We start from the raw sequence: 16,411 nt of genomic DNA, 5'->3' as shown, positions 1-16,411 counted from the left end.
GTGCCGTGTGCTGCTGCACCCCACAGCAGGGGACTTTCAGAGCTGGCTGCAGTGTGCAGATGTTCTCAAAGCCTTCCGGGCATCTCCTTCGCGACACACGCTCATTCACTCACTCACCTGCCCCGTCTCTATACGGCACACTGAGGGAAACTCTTTCTTCAGTGGACGTCCCCTCCTTCACCTAGATGTCCCATAGTGTGATCACCTGGTAACATGTTGTGAACTGGTTTGAGGTTCTTTGCAGTTTCCAAGTCACTTTCCAACCCTCACGCCCATTCAAATTGCCCCGTCTGTCTGACAACCCGGTGGTGTCCCTCAGGGTGCTTGACCACAGTGGGCCTCTGCCTGAGTCGGCTTTGCCAGGTCCGTCCTAGGACTGCCTTCCCCGGTTGGTTCAGGGCAAGGGTCAGCTGTAGGAGGGGCCTACAGGGGGGAAGCTGGCTTTCGTGCTGTACTCAGGGGAGGGTCCCTAACCTGCTTCTCCCCTTGCTGCATGTGGGGGGGATCTCCTTCAGCTTCTCAGGAGCTTGTGGCACCTGGGCATCTCCATGACAAAGGGCTCCTGCCCCTCCCAAGGGTCCTGAGGTTGGAGATGGTGAGGTGCACACAGGTCCAGGGGGTCCGGCCCCTCCACGTGTGCCCACTTCAGTCAGGCTCCCTTCTCATGCTGGGGCCCAGTGACTGAGGCTCCAAACCAGGTTCAGAAGCACCTACCTGCCTTGAGCAAGTTCCCACCAGGTCCAGTTCTGCTCATGCGACCACATCCTGGCTCTCCCAGCAGCCCATCAAGGCCTGGCGTCAGGAGTCCACGTGAGGGTGGTGCCAGGGTTGGCGGGAGTCAGCAGGAAGTAGTGGGCCAGGGAAAATGAGGGGAGGACTCCAGTCGAGCGGCCACCCCACTCCACTCTCCACCATGTAGACACGAGCTCACTCCCGGGCACCACGTCTGTCCCACACCAGCCAGTTCCTACAGACCTGGGGACAGCAGCTGCAGGTTCAGTATCCACTCTTTCTGTGGGAATGTTGGTCTATTCCTTCTGCCTCAACCTCCCCTTGCTCACTCCAAAGTTACCCTGAGGCCTACGGATGATCAAGGCTTGCTTTGAATTTCACAAAGAATGGCCCCCATAACTGGGCTTTCACTATAACCAAACACCTGTGTTCCCCATCCCAACAAGGACCCACATGGCCACTGACCAGCTGGTAATGCCCCCCGTGCGTCACCATAAAGCTCAGCACCACTGCAGACTCTCGAGCGTCATTCCCACTCGCAGATGTGGTGCTATGGACGCACGTCAGCTGGGCGTGCCTCTGGCCGAGGAACACAAGTGAACGGGGATACTTCATTTGAGCGGTGGTGCGCACCAAAGCTGAGTGTGTGAGCTTCCTGTGCTGCAGCTGGGGGCTGAGCCTTCTACCTCTGTTCCATACGTGGGGGCAGGCCGTGGGAGGGCCGGCCCCAGGCCCCTGAGTTGGGCGTCTTAGTGTTCATGTGCACCCGAGGAGGGAGTCTTCTCCCCTTCCACACACTCGGGTAGAACAAGTGACTTGCTCCAGTCTACACAGCTCCTGAATTGGAGAACTGGGTTTTGCTCGGATCTGTTCAGTGACAAAGACATTGTTTTTTGACTTGTGTAAGGAAGCACCAATCTGCTCTGGGCAGTGGGGCAGGTCCAGGGGCAGAGCACCGTCCGACTGGCTCTGGGCTGTTTTCTCAGGTGTCCTCTGCTCCTCTGCAGAGGTCAGCAGAGAGGAGAGCTTGGAAGGCTTTGTCCAGGGCCTCTGGTGCCTGGGAGAGCAGACAGCTGGTCTTCCCTCTCTCCCCAGGGAGCAGGACCCTGTGCTCCGAGGCAGAGGCCAGGAAGGGAAGGAAGGTCATGGATGGACTTGGGTCAGCCAGGGCTGGTAAGGGAGCTTTGGATGAGGCAGACTTGGGTTAAGTCCCGCATCTCTTGGTGTGAGACCTTAGACCAGCCATGTGACCCCCAGGCTTCAGCCTTCTCACCTGCAGGCTCCGTGGGTCCCCAGTGTGTGGGGGTGGAGCTCCAGGGGTGAGGCCCACGGCCCAGGTGGGCACCTGAGGGTGGGGCTCTGGGTGCCGTTCCTCCAGGGATGGCCACCACAACCAGGTGAGCGTGCGGTGTGGGGGCTCCAGGTGCTGCTCCAGAGGAGGAAGGAGAGTTGGGAAGGGGCCCTGTGGCTGCTTGGTGCTTAGCAGCGTGATCACCCACTAAGTGACCTCTTCATATTCCTAAGGTGTTTAAAACCCATCTGCTTGTTTGGCCTCTGGAAGAAATTTGTTTTTTATAGTTGATATCAATATACGGAGTGATGCAGGCAGAGAAAATGATTTTCACACTTCAATCACATGACAAACGAGGCCTGCACCGGGAGCTGCCTCCCTGGAGGCCCAGCACTCTGCACAGCAAGCACTCACCTGATTTGCTTGTGAGCACTTGTCCAGGTGCTGGAGGACCTCCCTGCTGAGAGCCTCGTGGCCGCTGACCACAGCACTCTGCAGCCTCCAGCCAGGGCGCATCCGTCCTGGCCACGGTCACCGCCTCCTCGGGGCCTTCTTCCCGACAGACCCCAGGCCAAGCCTCCGACAGGAGCCTTGGAGGCCGCTTGTGCTTCACCCTACACGCCCTTGGCTGCTGCTGTGGTTTGTCCCTAAGGATCCACAGGCGGGAGACCCTGCCCAGGCTGGTGATGTGACAGGCAGTGGACCCTTTAAGAGGTGGGCCTCGAGGGAGGCTAGGTGTCTTCAGGCACCACCTCAGAAGGGAGCTCTGCCTAGCCCTCAGTAGTGGGTTAGGTTCTGCAGGACTGGATCAGAACCCAGGAAGCAGGATGTCACAGGGCAAGGCTGGCCTCTATGTGCCTCTTGCCTCCCTCCTTGCTGTGGCCTCTCCTCCTGTGCTTCCTTCTACTGTGTGACAAAACCCTCACCAGACACTGACCAGATGGGGCCAGTTGATCCTCGGCTTTGAACTTGCAAAACTGTGAGCTACATAACCCTCTTTTACGGATGAAGCTTCCAGCCTCAGTCTTCTGTTCCAGCAGCACAGAACCGGCTAGACACCCCTTCAGGAAGAATCCCCTACCTTAAAGCTTACTCTGGGTCATTTTGCAAACTGAGCCCCTCTGATCCTTGCTGCCTTGGCTGCAGTGTTTTTGAGCTCATTTCCCTGAAGCCTCTCTCCGATCTTACATGGTGCTCAATCAAATCTGTCTTCTCCCCCTTTGACAGGTGTTGGCTCTATTTCTCTCTAACGTCCATCTCTGCCTTCCACCTGTGACATCCTGAGGACACCACCTCTTTGACACGGCACACTGCAGATCCCTTGGCCCTGACCCCGTGCACAAGGCTCTAGGACAGCCCTGGCCCCGGGAGAACCAAGAAGAGGAGAGCTCCGCGGCTCAGGGGCTGCAGTGGCACTGGGCGGCTCTTTCCCACGGAGTACTCATGTTTCACGTGTCAATCACACAGGCCCAGCACAGTGACAAGTATCCCCTACTGACGTCACTGTCCAGTGGGTGACACAGAGGCCTTGCCACCCGCAGAGCCTCAGTGCCCACCAGCAAGGACAGGGAGAAAGTGCACACAGTGTCCCTATGCTGATCTCCTCCGTGCAGATGAGACCTCCTCCGTTCCACCTGGGCTTCCAGGGAGAGCCAGTCCTGCAGGGTGAGGGCCCAGCTCTGCTCTCAGGAGGAAGGGCAGAGGTCATGGTCACCGTGGGCCTCCCAGCTCTGCTAGGACAGCCCCAGCACACAGGAGGTGCTCAAGTGGGGAGACCTGGCTCACACTCCTGGGAGACTGGGATTGCTCTCTGCTTCAAGGTCAGGGTCTTCCAGCCCACTAACCTCCCGGCCTGGGGGGTGCAGGCCCACGGCCCCACAGGCTCCCTCTGGGATCAGCACATGCCCTTTGAGGTGCACACCAGCCTCCTGCCTTGGTCTGTGCCCCAGCTTGTTCTCCCTCGCAGCTGCCCTGCTGTTCAACCCAGGGCCAGCTTCATCCACTCGGTGCCCCCCCCCCCCAGAACCCGTCACTGCAGCTGTGGCAATCGACACTCCAATAGGACCCCACACCACTCACTAGATTTCAAGGCAGAACTCTGTGCCTTGCTTTAAGCACCGTCATGGCTGAACTGAAGTGCGCCACCCAGGCAGCCACGCGCTTCTCTGGCCTTGTGGGCTGCAACATGCTGGACGTGCTGAGCCCCACCTGATTCTCCTGGGAAGGCCACGTGGAGGACAGGACAGCACCTGAGAGCCAAGAGCACACCTTGGACACAGGCTGCCTTCTCTCACCTGGTCACTTGGCTCTGGGTTCCTCTGTCAGGACCCACGACTCCAGACGGGAGCTGGTGTCATGGTTTTGGTTGTGAGTTGACTCCTGCCTGAGTTGACAGCTGCTAGCTGCCCCTGGCTGGCTTTCTGGGTGCAGAGAAGCCTGCACTGACCCACTCACAGTGGACAGGTGTGCACTGGAGCCCACGGGGTGGACTCAAAGCCCAGTGCGTCTTGTGGAGAGCACTAGAGAAGTGCAGCACCATGAGGCCCAGGTGAGCAGGCTGAGCTGTGGTCTGAGCAGCAGAGCTGGCCACGAGGAGCCAGACTTGGGAGAGGTGCTGTGACTGCCGGGGCAGGAAAGCCGTAAGAGAACGAGGCGGCCCAACGTGCCTTTCTCCTCTGACACCCCCGGGGCCTTGCACACGATGTCTTTCCTGGTTTCTAAACAGCACATGAGCGCATTGGAAGTTGCTTTTTTACAACAAAAAGTACTCCTTTTATCTTCTATGGGGCTTTGCCTTCTCAAAGCGGTTTCACACGCCAAGCTATAAAAACAAACGCAAACTTATCAAAATAACACCATAAAGATGCCTGGAATTATGAATGTGCCATGAGTGAAATTAAATCCTAGTGATGGTGGGAGCATTATTTTTATGCCTAGAGAACCTTAGTTACAGATTAACTATAGACAGCACAACGATCCTCACACACTAACACTCTGTCTAAAACAGCCATCAGCTCAGCTCGCCTCCCAGAGGCACCCAGGAGGAAGCTGGCCCAGGTTCTGGGTGGCCTTGGGTGCCCGAGGCTCCTCAGAGTGCTCGCCCTCCCCTCCATCGCCAAGGCCCCCACCTGTCCGGGGCTTTCGTGCCCAGGTTTCCCCTCTGGGCTGTGAGTAGCCCCTGGACCCAGAGCAGAGGCTGGGCTCTGGCACGTGGGAACTGACCTGGCCCAGCAGGGAGCCTGGACCTGCCGGACAGGACAGCACCTCGGCCGCCCTCGGGAGGCTGTTGGGAAGCTCACAGCTGCCCCTGCTCTGGCGATGCTGAGGGAGCCCGCGGTGGTGTTGGCCAGGCTTGTCTTGAGGGTGTCTGTCCCTGGTGCCTCTCGTCTCTCGGGTTGTCAGCTCTCAGAGGCAGCTGGGGCCCAGCCACGTCACAGCTTCCTCCTCACCTGAGGCAGGACCCACCACACCCCTCCACTGCCCCCCAGTGCAGGCGTGGCCAGCCCCTTGACGGCAGAGCCGGCACAGACTTCCAGAAAGGTGCCTCCTCTGTACTGTCCCCAGATCCACCTCGTCACTGGGGCTGGAGCCATGGACACTGTCCTCACCGTCTCCAGTTGTTCAAGTCTTTTCCATCTTTCGTCAGAGTTCAGAAGTGAACCCCTGTGCCCCCTATTTCAGGGACAGTTGTGGCCAACTTCGTCCCACCCCAGCAAAGCCACCTGGGTCCCCTGGGTGTGGGAGTTCCGGTTAGGACCTGGCCTTCCTCTCAAGGACCACCCTCCAGGGGTGGACACTATGGGTGGCCCTGTCCCCGACAAGGCCCATGGCTCCTATGTTCCCTGAGAGTGTCCAGCCTGGCACTCCCAGACCCTGCTGGCCATGAGGGGAACAATTTTAGGCAGGGGAGCATCTTCTCACCTGGGCACATGGTCCCAGCACAAGCTCATGTCCACAGCCTGCTCAGTAGAGCAGCAAAGAGGAGCCACGTTGGCAGAGCCCCTGCCAGGACCGGTGCCCAGCCCCTCCCCGTGTGCTTCATCTGCTGACGCCACACGTCGGCCCTGAGAGGGCTTCTGCCTGCCTGGGCAGGTGCGGGGACTCAGCACTCAGCCACGTCAGTGGAGAGGGTCCGTCTATGGACCTCTGCTTCCAGGGATGTGGAACAGGTCTCCATGTCCCGTGGGCAAGGACGGCCCCATCCACACATGCAGAAACCACCCAGGGGTCAAGCACTGGCCCCTCTGGAAGCCAACAGGCATCTGTCCTGTGTCACAGAGCTGCCACTGTCTGCAAGAACGCACGTCAGGTGCTGGTGCCACTGGGAGCAGTGACTACCAGGCCCTGGGACCAACCACAGAGCAGCCTGCCTCCCGCGGCCTTGGGGGGATCCCCAGGTCGGCCAATCCAGCCCTCCCCTTAGCACAGGTTGAGCCAGGACACGCCTCTCTGCAGCCTGCCTAGGACAGAGTGGCCACCAGGCCTGGGCACGACTGGCCCACCCAGGACACGTGACAGTAAGCACCTCCCCCATGGAGAAGCAGCTCAGAGCACCTCAGTGCTGTGCCAGGGGCAGGGGCTCCTCCTGGAACAGGAAGCTCAGTTCCCCTGGGGCAGATGTGGCCAGGCCCCTCCTCAGGCCTGTGTCACGGAGAGGCCCAGGAAGGTCCCCAGACCTGTCTCCTAGAATCCATCCAAGGCTCTGCTTCATGTCTGCCCACCAGGGAAGAGCGTGGCCTGGACTGAGCAAAGGAAGTGTGAGGTGCACTCACACACTCCTGCACACACACACACTCACAGCTCTCACACACCCCAAACTCACGTTTCCTACCTTCCACATGGACACACAAAGGCACTCCCCTCTCACACCCTCACTCACACACTCAAAACCAGGACCAGTTGAAGAAGCTAAGCTCCTTTGATCTGGGTAGGGATGGGGAGAGCTGCCCCAGGCTCACTGGCCCACCCCAGGTCAGGATGGCCGCCCTGACAGCGTCTGGCCTCCACCTCCACTCCCCAGCGACCCCTCTGTCTCCTGCCTTATGACCCCTTAGTGTTCTCCTGAGGCTGACCCCTTCCCTGCTCAGAGGGGCAGAGCAGAGCCAGTTCAGGGTCCAAAGGCTGATGCCCTCCCGTCCTTGTCCAGGGAATAAATGTGGCCAATGCACTACACAGAGCCCCGCCTGGGCTAGGGCAGAGCCCCTGACTCTTAGGAGTACCTTTATGAGGACTCGGGGCCCTTGTGTGGCCCCCAACTGGCTCCTCAGACTCTTCAATGGCAGATGAAGCTGCAAGCCCAGGCCAGGGAAGCTTCTCTTAGTAGGTGGACCCACCAGCATGGGCCTCCGCAGGTAGCTGTCCATGGTGCTGGACCAGCTGCGTTTCCAGTAAGCACAGCTTCCACGGCACAAGAGGGAGAGGCCTGAGGACAGACCCCAGCATAGCTCTGTCTGGAAGGAACAGGGAGGCAGAAGAGCAGCTTGGAGCAGGGTAGGGACTGCAGAGCTCCCTGAGAAGCAGCAGGGAAGGGCCCCAGGTGGCTGGGGTGTCACACACAGGAGACCCAGGGAGGAGGCTGGACCCAGCCGGGAGCAGGGTCTCTGAAGATCCCAATCCTGCATCTTCCAGCAGCTCTCCATCAGGTCTGAGAGAGATTCCGCCACCCTGAGATGTTCTCAGGGGGCACCTGCCTATGAGCACCAGTGTGGAAACAGAGGGACGGGGAGCGTCTAAACCAGGGCGGGGGCTTTCTCCCTTCCCTTTCTGACACCTGTCCCCTACCTGCACATGTTCAACATGCTGGGACCTGCTGCAGGAACCAATTAGGAAGGAGCGAAGGGGTCATCCCAGTAATGACAGACTGTGGGGGAGAGGTCCTCGTGGAGGTGGCCAACAGACCCCAACAGAAGCCCAGGACACATGGACGAGAGGACCAGGCTCCCTCTCCCCAGGAGGCATTAAGAATACTTGCGCTCTGAAAGGGTCACGTCCTGGTGTGCTGGAAATTTTAGGATACTTGACTCAGAAACCTCTGAAGAACCAATTTGGTTCAGGAAGCAGACCTCCAGTGTTCAAGGGCCTTGCCTGGGCTCCTTTCTACCCCTATGTTGGCACCTGGGTCCCTGCTCCAACCCTGTGGCATTGGCAAGCATGAGCAGTATCTGGCACCAGGTCTGGAGCTCCTGCGGCCCAGTCCCACCACAGGTGGACAAAGATCCCAGGATCTCAGGCTTCCAGGGCTCAAAGCTCATTTTAAATGTCCTACTTCTTGGTCCCTATGTGTCACACACATGTGTAAGCTCACATGTGTGCCATGTGGGCAGCCAGAGGCTGGCATGATGGGCCCATTCTGCTGAACCCATTGGTGAGCAGGCCCGCCCCTCACTGCTGACACAGGAGAGGCCGTGAGCCTCCCTGACATGGGAGACTACCCAGCAGCTGTTCCTGGAATGTCTGCACCGACTGAGCCTCAGCTCCTGTCACACTCTGAGCTGGACGGAGACAACAGGGTGGGCCTTCAGTGGCCCCTCTACAGGGACTGCAAACACCACACCCGGGTCCACATTCCACCTTGAAGGTTGACCTGCCCAGCAGGTGTCTCCGGGGCCAGTGCAGAGACCTTGCAGCCGTGAGCCTGCACAGCTAGACCACAGGTATCGAGGGCAGGAGAACTTCTGTCTAAGAACTTGGTCAGCTTTGTCCCGAATTCCAGGTATTATGATACCATTAATTCAATTTTCAACACTTTGCAGCCAGGTTGAATGGAAAAAAAAAAAAAAACACATGTTACCGTATTTTACCAAAAACAAAACAAAATCAACAGAAAGGGATAGATTCACAACCAAAGGAACATTTTCTCTTTCTTTAGGAAAATGCTAGTAATTTCTAAGAACAATAAGAAAAAAAATCACTGCTTCTTCAGAAAATAAAATGGTCTCATAGTTTGGATAACTCCGTAGACTCTGCCTGTGATGTACTTAGCTTTTAGTAAGAATTTTCAGAGGGAAATTCTTGCCAGTAAAGACGGATCTTCTCATAGCATGTGAGAGGGCACAGTCCAGCACTTGCCCTGTGGAGCAGGTCATGGGTAGACAGAGCTGCCCTCTCCACCTGCACAGGTCCAGCCTGGCTTCCTGTCTGTGGTGTCTCTTCTTGTAAGTGCTATCTGTGCTTTTTAGCAGGGACCATCTGGAGACAAAGCCAGGAGCACTAGTGTGGAGCTGGGTCCCTTGTTCATGAGGCCCCACAACCACTAGTTCTACAGAGTTGTGCTCATTTGCAAAAAGAAGCCAATAACCACCTGAATTTCTCCTGATCCCTCTGCACAGTGCCAGGTTTGAGCGTCCAGGTAAAGACACTGGCCAGACGTCCTCAAGATGCACTAAAGGAAGGGCATCTTCCTGCAAGGCGGCTGTGGTCAGGCCGTGGGCATCTCTGCGGCTCTCAGCTGCCCTAGTGGTTGGCTCTCCTGTACTTCCTCTTTGGGGTCCTGCAGCCTGTGATGGGGGCAGGAGTTCCCAGAGGCTCTTGAGATTTGCAGAGGGCAGGGCGAATTAAAACTCTCCACAAGGTGCCACATGTCCCTGGGGACAGGGAAATGGACATGACAAAGTCACTCTTCCAAAGTGCCCAAGACTGTCATTTAGATGGACAGATGACAACAGCTGGTGCATTGTCATTGCTGCCTGCCACATATGAGGCCTGGATCACCCTGCAGGAGTGACCTGGTGCCCTGAAGAGGGAACAGGCTCCCGGAGAGTGGGGAGACATGAGCCATGGCCGCAGAGTGAACTGTCACTCTTTGAAAGTCCCCAGGACAAGCACGGTGATGCCACCACTACATCTATATGCAGAAAACTACAAAATGTAGGTATGATAAATTAGAGGAGATCTAAAAATTCAGGAAGAGTCCTTGCTGTGAGCTGGAAGCCTTGTGATTGTTAAGATGCCAATTCCGCCCAAACCCATCAGCAGATCCAGCAAGTCTCCTTCAAAATACCAGCAACCTCTTTGGGGATATCGACAAACTGGCTCTAAAGTTCGTACAGGAAGATGAAAGAGCGAGCGTGGCCTCAGCCCTGGAAAGCAGTGAGATTGCGGATGGCCCCACCCACAATAAGACCACTCCCAGCCTTGGGGAAAGAACAGAGACCGAGGAACAGTGCAGAGCCCACAGTGACCCCCACAAGGCCAGTGCAGGCTTGGCATAAAAGTCTTCAGCAATGACGTTGGGACAGTCGGAGGCTGACATGCCAAAAAAAATGAACCTAGACTTCATCATCAGGAGCACAGCGGGTTCTCGATGGGAAGCACAGTCAGTGTTTACTGTCACCGTGACCCAGGACAGGGTGCCTTTTAAAGCCCATGGAACTCCATAGGAAGAAGAGCTACCCTTCGTGAATGCAAAGTCCAAAAGAATGATTCAAGGAGTCACAGGTCCCCGAAGAAATGCGACTGTGGTAAGACCTGGGGACATCTGCGGTACTGCCAGTGTGGGGGACAGCCTCCCTAAGGGGTCAGGAGGGGCTGACCCCAGTGACCTTAGAGATGAGTGACGTCTGTGAGGACACAGGCAGGAGGCACTGCACGTGAGCCCGTCCTCCACTCGAGAGCGTGCCCCTCACCCAGGGCTCACCCATCAACAACCGACCGGGTCAGGCTTCCCGGACATGCTGGAGCTCACAGTGAGGGGAGCCGGTGGAAGGTGCTGGGTAGTGGAGTCCACAGTCCAGCAGGAGGGAGGCCAGGAAGACACACGTAGCCACAGAGTGGGGACATCAGTAAGAACCAGTTTGACTTAACAGAGGCCGAGGTTTCCACCAGGAGTGTTTGTGGGTGCTTCTGTACCTGGCTCAATACGACAGCTCTGGTCCTGCCCTGGGCTCACAGGGCCCAGGGGAAATGATTCCCCAGGAGCAGTGGAGCCTGAGTCCAACGAGGGCTTCCTGGAGGAGGCTGGCTCTTTGGACAGGCAGGTAGCTAAAACCTGCAGCATCCTCTGTGCAGAGAGGGAGGAAGTGGTAAGCCTCCACATTGATGGGGTGTGTCGGGGGCACAGGAGGGAGCTGAAAGGGCTCCCCATGACCAAGGCTTGAACAACCGCATCGGCAAAACAACTCAGCAGTGCCATTAGCACGTTGCTCACAGGTGGGGACAGGCTGCATGGTGACTGCTGGGACACATTACCCAAACTTGGCTCAGAACAAAATAGGAATTTGTCCTCCCACAGTCCTGAGGCGGGAAGTCTGAGTCAGTGTCGCCGGGCTGAAGCCTGGTGTTATAGGGATATACCCCCCAGGAGCCTGATCTTATTGATTTAAGTGAAGACCACTAGATTTTTCAAACAGGCCAAAGTCATTAAAAATACTCCTTCACTCGTGAAGTCCTAGGGAAGCAGCTGCCGGGGTCCATGATGAGAAGGGGAGGGTCTGCTGAAGTGCTCAGGGTGAGGACGGTGTAATGACTCAAGAGGCTCTTGGAGGAGCAGGCGCCCGGGGCACACCAGCAGTCCAGATGTCGGGAGGCTGAGGCAGGAGGATTGCTCGAGCTGGGAGCTCAAGGCCAGCCCGGACAACATAGACCCCATCTCAAAGACCGAAGCAAAGCAACCAATCTCCTTGAGTCCCTGCTCTAGGTTAGACGCTGCGGAATGTAAGCAGAACATAGGGGCCACCCAGCACACAGGAAGAGCCTCATCCAGCGGCGGGCGGCTGCCACTCCTGGCCCCCACCAGTCCTCAAGCTGCACCCTCACACCCCTCTCCTCTGCATGGCTCTCACTCCTCGGGCTGTCTGCGGGGACTGCCTTCCAAGGAGGTCAGTGGGAAGGAGGAGGAGGGACAGGACGAGGAGCCTGGCAAGGGCAGCCGAGACAGGGGCTGTTCAGCCTCCCGGGCACCTTGCCACAGGACGGCCCTGAGGGGCTGAGGGAGGGGCACGCGGCCTCCCCAGCACATGGCCCGGGGGGCCATGCAGAGACCCCACCCACTGTTGTCTTGGTCAAGACACAGGAGTCTGAGAAAACGGCCGAGCCACAAGGGGCCTAGGGAGACGGGAGGCTCGCGGAACATGGGCTGCAGCTGGCATCTGGGTATCCAGAGGACATGAGGCAGGCCCAGGGTACCCGGTGACTATGGAGACTGGCCGGCTGTGAGCTTTTTGGTACTTTTCCACTGACTGCGACGAAGATATCAGTCGAATACAAGACGTCAGTAGTGGGCCAAGCTGGGGAGGGGCACAGGGGACTTCTCATTTTTCTTTAAATATGAAACTATTCTTAAAATGTTCTATTTTAAAAGTTAGAATAAAAATGAGAAGTGAGAGGATCCAATTCATATGGGTCTCCCATGCTGAGGACTCCTGTCTGCTCTCGTTCACTCTGGAGGGAAGCCGGTGAGGGTCAGAGGGCTGTCCACCAGAGCTCCTCAGAGGCAGACCCTCCTGCTTGCTTCTTTGGATGTGTGTGTGTCCCTAAGAAAACTGGTGGCTGGTCCCCACTGTAACGTTGGTGAGAGGTGGGGGCCTTCAAGAGGAGTTGCAGGTCATGAGGGACCTTCCTCCTGAAGGGATTGATGTCATCCCCTGCCCATAAATTCTTCTTCTACCTGTGCCTGCTTCTCCATTCCACTTCTGGACCACAATATGGAGTAGCATGTGGCCCTCACTGGAGGCCAAGCAGATGCTGGCTCAATGCTATTGAGTTTCTCTGCCTCCAAACTGTGAGCCACCACAAATCTTTTATTGTGTAAAATGCCTGTCCTCAGGCATTTTGTTATAGCAAAACACAATGGACTCGAACATTCCCCAGCTCCAGATTGTGATGCGGATTCTGGAAAGGATGGAATGGTTTTCTGAAACATACGTGTTACTAGAAAAGAAGCCATTGTTAAGCCACTGATAAACTTTACTCACTCCTTACCCTGAGTAGACGCACAGCTGCCCCTGCTGTGGGTAAGTCCATCAGGGATATTCATGACTCCATAGCTTCCCCATCAGACCCAGAGGCAGGAGTAACCATCCCTCACCTCCTTCATCACTGGAAGAATGTAGAGACGGTGCTGTGCCCTTCAAGTCTTAGGATCAACCTGTGAGCAGGCATCAAGGGCAGCCCTGGTGCACAGTCACAGAGCTCCCTGCACCGGCTGTGAGCTCACTGTCCCCACACCTCTGACTCATTGGTGTGCTCCACGTCCCCTCTTGGGCCTCTGGCAGCATCTGTCTGCAGGGACATCTGCCTGCCTGGCCAGTGGAGGCCCGTGTGAGCAGTCCTCCTGCGCCTGTGCAGGTCCGAAGGTGGTCTCCACGCCCAGCCTCGGGCCTGAAGTAAATATTTAAATAGTTTTTAGACCTAAGTTAAATTACCCATCTGTAAAATGTGGCTCCAGAGTCGGCGTGAGGACTCATCTACATGAAGAACACAGCACAGTTTCAGTATCTATTAAAAGTTCAGCACATCTGAAACAGTTTTGTTTTCTTTGCATTAAAAGGAACATGAATCTCTCATGGCTTGACCGAGGAGGCTGACGGGAGAGAACCCAGTGGGGACGGTGCTTCTCTCGAGCACCTACCACAGTCAGCTGTTTGCATGGTTTGGGGGCCAATGGTGCTTGGCCCAGTGCCTGTCCCCCGTGGGCAAGCTGGGCTGGTGGGGCTCGAGTTCTGGGCTGACTTGCTATTCTCTTACACCTTCAGAGAGATGATGGGGCTCTTTCAGGATGGAATTGACAACCTGTGTATGTGCTGGGTGGGGGGAGATGGGTGGAAGAGGCTGGGCCTCAGGGCTCTGAGCCTTCTTATTCCCTGGGAATGTGGTTCTGCTCTCAGCTTTCTTGGATCTCCTGGGTCCGGAAGCCTCCTCTCAGCAGCAGGAGGAGAGGCCTCGTGTTCCTCACGATGGTCTTCCAGCCCTGGCCCGGGGCGTTGTGCTCCACGTCTGTCTCTTCTCCTCCTCACAGCCAAGAGGCTCCCTGCTCCATCCAGGTCCTCCAGGGAGGCCTGTCCACCCGTGGCCTTGGGCACCCTCTGCATGACGGTTGACGTCTCCATTCGTTGGTCCTTTGTTCACTGAGGGCCCAGAGACTGCCGGGGCCTGGGCTCAGGGAGACTGCAGTGAGGCTCAGAGCTTTCCTGTCTTGCTGGGAACAGATCAGGGCCAGGTGAGGAGCAGAGATCCACTGACCACCAGCCAGCCCTCAGGTGGAGGGAAGGGGGTGACAGCCGCCTGGAGCATCAGGCCTGAAGGGGCCAATGCCGGCCGAGTCGTCAAAGGTCTTGGCCAAGCAGACGCCACTCAAGGACAAGACGGTGGCGAGTGCCAGCAAGACTGAGGCACAGATCCCCAGGTGAGGAAGGAGAAGATCCCGATGCCACCAAACACCTGCAGGTGAGGGGTGGGAGCCTGGGGCGCTGCAGGTACGTCACAGTTGACCAGAGAAGCCCTTCCTGTGTGGAGAGCGCTCAGGTCACCATGAATCATGTTGATGGTGTCGGTTCTCACTCCTGACTCAGGGAAGTAGCGATGGATTTGCCTGCTTTCCCTCAAGTCTCAGGAGCCACAGCTCGGGTGCCGGGCGGTACTCACACGAGGTACCCAGGGAGGACCAGCGGGCTTTAGGCACCTCCTTCCAGGTAGAGACGTGTGAGCAGCTCTCTGGGTGGGGAGCTGTCAGGAGCCTGGGGCCTGGCCACCCAGGTGACCACAGGGACATGCAGAGGAACGTGGCGCTGCCCTGCACCTGCCTGCCCTGCCCCTCGGCCACTCTGTCCACAAAGGCCCTGCCCAGCACCGATCGTGAGGAGGGGGTCCTCATGGCCTTGAGGCCTCCTGCCCTCTGGAAGGCAGGAAAGGAAGGAAGGGCCTGGTGGACCGCTGCTTGCGTCAGTGCTGCCCCCAGGCCCCGCATCCCTGACCACAGTTTAGTCCCCCCCCGGGGAGCTAGTGAGGCTCCTGAGAGACCCTCTGCCTAGGCATCCCTGATGTTTGGGATCTCGGTCATGACTTACCTAACTACTGCCCACCATTCTATCAGGAAGCCTGCAGCCCTTGTGCCCCACCAGCAGCCAGCTGCCATGTTTGTGCCACTGTAATAATGAGCTCCTCACTCACCGGACAACCACTGGTGAGCACAGCTCCGTGGGGTGCCACCGGGGAGCTGGGGGAGGGAGAAGGCCCAGACCAGGGGTGTCTCCACCCTCACCGCGTGAGGGGAGCCGCTTCACCAGTGCACAAACCACACGCATGCCCACGAACGAGGGCAATCTCTACCCAGCATGGATCAGGAAGAAGCCACAGTGAAAGAAAATCAAACCATGTGTTTTAATCATCAACGAGAACAAGGTAGAGGAGGAAGCTTATTTGGCTCATGGTTTCAGAGGTTCAGTCCACGGTTGGCGACTCCCTTGCTCTGGACGAGGTGAGCAGAACATCATGGTGGAAGGGTGTGGCCGAGACAAGCAGAATGTCAACAGGAAGCAGGGAGAGCTCCCCTCACCAGAGAGAAAATATAACCCAGAGGCACCCACAGTGACGTCTTCCTTCAGCCACACCCATGGGCCCATAGTCAGCACCCAGCTCACCCACGTCAGCGGATTAAGCCCTTATAATCTGGTCATTTCACCTCTGAACTTCCCTGCCTGGTCTCACACTTGACATTGTGGGCAACACGCCATATCTAAACCTCACAAACTGGTAAAGGAGATGACACAGGCTGGGGCTTCACAGAGAGAAAGAGACAAAAAGAAAAGAAGGAAGAGACCCTCTGGTGGGCTTCTGATTAGACAGTGAGAGTACTCAGGGCCTCTCCCTCCGATTCTGTCCATCTACCTGGATCCTGGGATATGAGGAGGCAGCACAAGGATCGCCGTGGTGCCCTGGGAGGGAGACACCCGAGGGGACAGTGTTGGAGGGCTCGTCATACGCAGCCCAGAGCAGCTCCATGGGACGTCCAGAGCATCTGCAGAATTTCACCTTCACTGTCCAGACCCTGCTCCCCAGAATGCCCAGGAGCCTCGGCAATGCACTCATCTTGCTGCAGGAAGTGAAGGGGAAGCCCAGAAAAGGGGCCTGGAAAGAGGAGGAGGGAAGCACAGGAGCAGCCTGCCTGACCCTGAGTTTCTCAGACCTGGCCCTGCGTTCGCCCCCTCAGAGGCCTTCTCACGGGACAGCAGGACCAGGGGAGAGATGGAGGTCACTAGATGGCAGGGCATGCCCTTGGCTCGGAGCAGGGAATTCCACCTGGCAGGCTGGAGCTTCCACTTCCCTGGGAGTGACAGGAGCCATCTCAGGTTCCTGGACAGCACAAGGACGAAAGGACAGAGTGGAATTTCCCCATGAGAGTCAGATACCTGCCTGGCTCATGTACCCTGAGGATGAGCCACGATGTCTGTACCC

The sequence above is a fragment of the Spermophilus citellus genome (genome assembly GCF_964194105.1).
Source record: "Spermophilus citellus genome assembly, chromosome: 15".
NCBI classification, from domain to species: domain Eukaryota; kingdom Metazoa; phylum Chordata; class Mammalia; order Rodentia; family Sciuridae; genus Spermophilus; species Spermophilus citellus.
Note: the sequence above shows the minus strand (reverse complement) of the source record.